We start from the raw sequence: 7338 nt of genomic DNA, 5'->3' as shown, positions 1-7338 counted from the left end.
GTAATATGATAATTGGTAACTTTTGTCTTTACTCCAATGGTTAATCCACTGAGTGTGATGTGTGGTAAACAGCTCACTAAATATGAAAGAGCTTTAAATATTTTCATGAGATGCACGTTCGAAAAACGGAATACAACGGTCTCTTTTGTGGTCAGTAGTTTATTGCATTCGATTCTCTCGGATGAATCAATACGCATCTTTAATGAACTGGAGCGATTGACAATTTGAAAATAGGAGGTTATGACTGTATGATGACCTTAATTATTCATAGTCGAGTATGTTGTATGGTTGCTCGCTTATTGGAAGTTAGGTCATATGCTTTCTGATCGAATGATATATAAATTCGTGTAGGAATCTATGAATTTGAACAGGTATGCGTCACTTTTATTTGTCATAGAAACCAGAAAGGATACCATATATATTTTTTGATCAAGCAAACGGTATTATATACATTACAGTTGCTAACAACAACAGGGTATTTATAAAACCATATAAAATATCTACTGATTGAGTTTTCTTTTGGCAATTTACATTTTTTATTTCAGGATCTGCCTTGTGTAAATTTTCTTGTGAATGGATTGGCAAAACATTTATTTGGGAGGATACGCGAGTTCCATCAAACCCAAATGCATATGGGACTATCACATATAGTAAATGTAATCATTCGGGGGCTGTTTTGACAGTAAATGTAAACACTGTTGATCTCGTATGTTTAGAGATTAAAGGTCCTTATATTTTGTTGAAGTAAGTTTTTATGGATTAACCTACCTTATCGTTTGTTCAATAAATATATACTAGTTTACTAATGTTCAAATTAAGATGAGATAAAATCAATGTAACTAAAAAAATATTGAACGAATTGCATGAAGTTCTCAGTCAAAATGTTAAAACAGGTTGCAACAAGAACAACCCGACTCACCAATACATATAATATCACAATCACAGACTACAGGACCAGGAAAGGAAAAACCGTAAATACATGTAAAAGTATAATTCCCTAAACGTATCCATATAACGTTACTGAACTGTCTAACTGCGAAAGGTTGCCAAAAGTGTTCCATTTTAAGAACACTTAATCGTGTTCTTTTAATAAAGACTGCCCAAAATTTTAAACGTGTCCATTTATTCAAAAGTGTTTATTGTTTTAACTCCAAGTGTGACTGGAGCATAGAAATATGGAGATAAACTTTAGACCGATATTTAAATGAATACCCATGCGGTATGGAAAAGTACTTATCCCAAAATGGTAATGTTAAACCCAAACCTCGTGTAAGGAAATTGGTTTAATTATAGACCTAAATGTACCTGTTGTATTTATTACTAATATGTTCTCGTTACGAACTGGCTGAAATAAAAGTCACAGAACGTGATGCAAGCAACCACCATTTAATCCATTATTTCTGTTATGCGATTATTTACTCTCGCAATTAAGTTGACAGTTAAAAAGAAGATACACTTTTAAATTGACCCGCATTCACATCTTGGAGTCTACCCACAAAATAATTCACTTTGTAATCGCTGAAGTAAAGGAAAAGTTTAACTTTACCAAAATAATGGATTGCCATTTATATGTTCACTCCAAATATACATGAATTATTTGCCAATGGACATTAAACAATCAACAGTCCAGAGTTAATCTATATGTTGTAAATCAAACTTGCAGTTCTAAATTCTAAATATTACAAACCGACGTCGGCCAAACCGTTCTTCTTTTAACTGCGTTACTTTTTTAATTTCCGATAATTGTGATCAATCACAGCATTGCTGTCGTTTGATAGCGACTTTTATAATTTGAGAACCCAACCTAAACCCGACATTTTTAATCGTTTCTACTATTTTTGAATTCAGTAAACGTTATTGATGTCACTGAGGACATAATAGTGCTGAAAGTTTTGAGAGGTGGGGTGGGAGGGATGAGAGTGATATCAGACACGTTTATGCGATCAGGGATATTAAGGACACGTTTGAAGGCATCGAACACGTTTAAGGGGATAGCCAAGTTTGAAAGTATTCGTATATATAAAACTATAAATGGCCAAGGTATAACATCAGTTTTTGATGTTCTTGTTTTATTTTCTTGTTTGCATTTATTATTTTTTTTTTCAGAAAACATAATTTCGATTAATGATAAAACATGTATGAATAAAACATCGCTTGTATACTTGTTAGTTTTACTGAAATGTCTATATAATAAGTTTAAACATGTAACCACCTAATTAATATATTCACTGTATACATGCTTTATAGATGGAATATACAAGAAGGAAGTTTCTGGGATTGTTTGACAGTGAAGATAATAAGTCCTGATGTGTACACATTTATTGCTAGAGGTATGTATTTTATTTTCAGAGTAATGGGGATAGCTTGGATATAGATAATAAAATCATAACGCAAATTTGGAAATTTATTTGTTTCATACAGGGTCATATAAAAACACAAAAAATAAAGTGAAAGTTTTTTCATATATATTTTGCAGCAAACGATAACGATTTTACGTATTTCCATAAAATTAATTTTTTGATAAAAATATTGCTGTTATATTAAAAATGAAGCTGAAAATACCATGGGGACATTTAAAAAACTCAAATGGCGAAGAAAAACATCTTAACCCATCACTTGAAACAAAAAAAACCGATAAAAAGCCAGCATAAACGCTTCACAGAACACTGAAGAATAGGCAAATATAAAAAAGAAGATGTGGTATGATTGCCAATGATACAACTATCCACAAAAGACCAAAATGACACAGACATTAACAACTATAGGTCACCGTACGGCCTTCAACGATGAGCAAAGCTCATACCGCATTGTCAGCTATAAAAGGCCCCGATAAGACAATTTAAAACAATTCAAACGAGAAAACTAAAGTACACCCAAACAAAATCTGGTGTTGTTCAATTATTAGATAGAAAGCTCTGTTCATATCAAAGGCAGAATTGCAATTTGTTCATGTCTAGGTTATATGATTTGTATCTGAAGACAATTTATATAATTTCATCCAAAAGAAACCTTTTTTTTTGTCCAAAACATCTAATTATTTTGACTATATAGCTTTAGTCATACAACTTTTCATGTGTCTATGCAGCAATATGAAAGACAATTTATATAATTTCATCCAAAAGAATTTTTGTTTGGTCCAAAACATCTATTTATTTTGACTATATAGCTTTAGTCATATAGCTTTTCATGTGTTTATATAGCAATATGCTTAAATGAGGAAACATGATTTACCCTCATAAATTTTACCATCCCCTTTTCCTTGCTTTCATACAAATTAAGCTTACTGTCTGTGTCATATATATGCATATATAAAAATAAGAAGATGTGATATGATTGCCAAACAGACAACTCTTTACAAGAGACGAAATGACACAGACATAAGCAGTGAAAACAAAATCGAATGATGTTTCTCAAAACTTTGTTTGAGCAGTTTAAATGTAACATGTGTAAGGAGCCCACCCATTTTAAAGAAGACTGTATAGTGTGACCATGCAAGACCATAACGTATTTACTTATATATACAAAGGACATTTGATGGAGCAGAGCGTATAATACTGCTGAGAAATGGAAAGTTGTCAATTAGAAAGTTGCAAATAGATTTAATATTTTAAGTCATGCATCTGTTTTGATATTGAGAAATTAATCAAGATATAAAAAGCAGACCTTCTACCTTCAACTGTTTCCTTACTGTCAAGTTAACTGTGATATATGAGATTTGACACAAATGTTTGAGTTACAGAGTGACAGAACAAAATCTGAAATTGAATCTAAAAAAAATTACAAGATGCTTTTGTTTTGTCTTTAAGATGCATATGAGTTCTGCTTCATATAAGTACACAAACCAGGTATAATTTGTTCACGGACAATATCGAATAAAATCATAAATGCGTTTGTTCTAGTCATTTAAATAAATATTTTGTGACACAATCTTTTGACAAGACAATAAAGTAATAAATGAAATGTGTTTGATAGAATCATATAATACATATTAAAGAATGATGAACGTGAACGACCTATCATTATTAAGTAGATGATTTAGTTCCTCAACCTGTATCCCTCTTCTTTATATACGTTTTTGATTCCTAGAAAACTCTCAACAAAAATGTGATGAAACTATTTTCTAACTAAATTTTTTTTAATTGAAGATGCAGTAAAAACTGGTGGATTTTGCAATGCTTGTTTTGAAGCCAATGAGGACAATGCCATTTTTATCGTAGCTAGAGGTTCGTTTATTTTAATTATTTGTTATTAACTGTGGATCCACTAATCACACCAGTTAGCATGTATAATCAATAATGAAAACAACCAATACGTTTTTACGATTTACATTTTGATAAAAAAAAACAATCAATTTGGACAACGAATTACGTATATAATCTCGAAAACCGTATACGGTCCGCATTAACATTCGGTTTCCAGCTTTCCCTGATATAATTATCCCCCCCGCAACATGCATTTAAAGAAAAGCATGATATGTTAATAATCTTTCCAAATGTACATACGTAATACTAATATGTAGCATTAAAAGAAATATTCGGTTTTTATCTTTAAATTGTTTGGTTGTTCTCGACTTTTTGAATCGGTATTCAGAGACATCACTACTGATTCTTTGCGTTAACAATTTGTTATAAAAATTTCAAACTCAGTTCTTTATTGCAAACGTATTCTATGGAGGCTTTACATCCGATTTCAATGAGTTTGTAGCTAAAGGTAATATCTTTGGTTAGCTTGCTTTCTAGCTGAACCGTGAAGTCATTGTTAGGTAAAGGTAAAGTATAATACCCTCCTGTTGAAGTAGCCTAGTCCTTCAGACAGATAGATTGGTCATCTGATGGACAGTCTACTCTTAAATGATGGTAGTTTACAAAACCTACCAATGACTTCACGGTTCAGCTAGCAAGCAAGCTAACCAAAGATATTACCTTTGGGTTCACACTTAATGAAATCGGCTGTAACATGATTGAATTGCTTGATTTATCTTTAGAATTTAAGTAATTGAGCATTTCATATTAAATTTAGTTTAATTTCTTTCAGCATATGGTGCTACAGGTAAAGTTTAAAAAAAAAATAATAGAAGTCGCCGTGATCTGGATGCGACTAGGCATTGTTCGAGTTCATGTGGACCACAGATCAAACAGGTTGGCGTTGATCGGGAAATGATCGGATATTAGTCGAGCGATGGTCGAGATGATCGAGTACTGATCGGTAAAATATTTGTATTCCGACCAACTTCGATCTGTACACGATCTCGACCGCTACTCGTCGAATTCCAGATCTCTTCTAGTATAACTGGCTTCTTGATCCTTACTCGAATTATTTTGACCTGTCAAAAATTCTCGGGTAGATAGTCGGATCGATGACGAGCACGGTCGACAACCCCGAACATTCTTGTCGGTTGAGTCAGACCAGTCTCTTGATCACTTAATCTGTCCTGATCGGGTTTGATCGACATGATCTGATCGGCAGTGTGTACCTATCTTAACTGTCGGGAGTGCTTGACCTATCTCTCCGGGACATCACCAATCCGTACGAATCTATTACGAACGCAAACGACTGCGTTCAGACAATGATAAAACATTACAGATCATTGAGGATAGTAATCCGACTTTTTCACTAACGAGAGCCATAATATAGCCATATATAGGCACTGTGTGAACGCCGCATTACCTTTTCGAATGAACGTGCAAATTGATGTCTGGTGCTTGTGTAATATATAAATAAACAGCTTCCTTTATGGCGTTTTTTTTTCTGTGAATCGTGTTTGTTTGTCAGTTTTGGTAAAGTTTTATACATTCCACTGTTTGTGTTGTTCTATAAAAAGGAGGGACAGACGTTTTCAATATGATATTGCTCTTGTGCTAATTAACCAATTAACAATTAAAAAAAAGTATACTATCGCGTTAATGCTGACTATATTTATGTTTCCAACTTTCGTTTGGGTATATTTCCAGAAATGAGCGTGTTTGTAATATGTGTAATAAGAAAGTTATCGAAGACGAATATCATTTTATATTAGAGTGTGATAAATATGTAAATGTCAGAAGTAAATATATTAAGATATATCATTATAGAAACCCATCTACCTTCAAATTAGTTCAATTACTATCTGTAAGAAATATTAAAGAAATAAATAATCTGGGTAAATACCTGTATGAGGCAGAGAAAATTCTTAACACTTGATTTTTGTTACGTACTTTTATTACCAATGTAAATTGTATGCCAAACTTCGCTAGATATTAATGCTGTGTATGTTTATGTAAACTGTATAATTTGTGTATGTATTTAATCCTATGAGCTGTATATTTGCTTACGGAATAAAGAATTATTACATGTAGATAATTAATAATGAATTCATTATTTTGTCATTGAATCATGGACCAGGTGTTAACTTAACAGTCCTTATTTCTCATTAGTTCTTTATGGAATGTTATCAAAACTTTCCAAAATATGTATTACCGTGTTCTCATATATTACACAGCTAAATATTGAATATACATATTTTTTGTCCATACTTTCCGTAGATTTTGGTAATTCTCATACATGTTATAAACGTCACTAATCTCTGTCAAACAATCAGCTATAAATATGGCAAGCTGAATTGGTGTCACATTCCCAGAGCAGGTTTCCATACAATTGTATTTTCAGTTATTATGAGGAACCACCGAGAAATTATCCAAAGCGTCCAAAGTTTATGATTTTTCAAAATCTCCCTTTTGACCTTGACGACTGCTTACAAAAATCTTCACCACTTTGGTTCTGTGCGACATGCCTAAATCAAAGAGTATCTCATTTATTTTTCAAGTTTTAAAAGACCAAAATTAGCCGCGAGGTGTTCGGTCATAAAATTTCTAAGTTTACCTCACCTGTCTCCGTACTATTTCTTTGACAAATTGTGTACCAACTTTAATTTATTACAACAAGAATAACATTTTCTGAAAGAGATCTGTTTGCAATGTAGTAAATTTAATGCACTTGAAATTTGTATTCAAATACGATTTTGGAGATTTTTAAACACCAATAAAATAGATTAATTTTGTGTTTTATAAACTAGTGCGTTCGATAATAAAGGTCTGGACTGCTTATTCCAGATGATTTGAAATAAAAGAAATTATTCGCTAAGATACAAAAATAATAAAGAGTCGTCATCGAATAGTCTCATTATGCTGACATTCAAAAAGACTCGTTTCGTTTTTATCACAACAAATAGGTCATGATAACATGATTTAGTGTTTTGTTTCAGTATGTTCTAGATAATTATGCAAAACGTTAATTTTGAAACAAGGTACCCCATACGCCTTGAAATCTCCTGGCTAGTCACGCATCACATTCGATGATTAA

The 7338-nt window shown here is 32.3% G+C and overlaps 1 long non-coding RNA gene across 1 annotated transcript; it reads left to right on the top strand.

Moving 5' to 3' along the window:
- The first annotated feature begins 548 nt into the window (after window positions 1-548).
- Window positions 549-4223, top strand: LOC143046788 (uncharacterized). Its single transcript, XR_012969278.1, has 3 exons — window positions 549-744; window positions 2248-2330; window positions 4146-4223. It is a non-coding gene; the product is annotated as an uncharacterized LOC143046788 (long non-coding RNA).
- Window positions 4224-7338: the final 3115 nt, after the last annotated feature.

This window comes from Mytilus galloprovincialis, chromosome 9 (genome assembly GCF_965363235.1).
Source record: "Mytilus galloprovincialis chromosome 9, xbMytGall1.hap1.1, whole genome shotgun sequence".
Taxonomy (NCBI): domain Eukaryota; kingdom Metazoa; phylum Mollusca; class Bivalvia; order Mytilida; family Mytilidae; genus Mytilus; species Mytilus galloprovincialis.
Note: the sequence above shows the minus strand (reverse complement) of the source record. Positions and strands in the feature narration are given on the sequence as shown.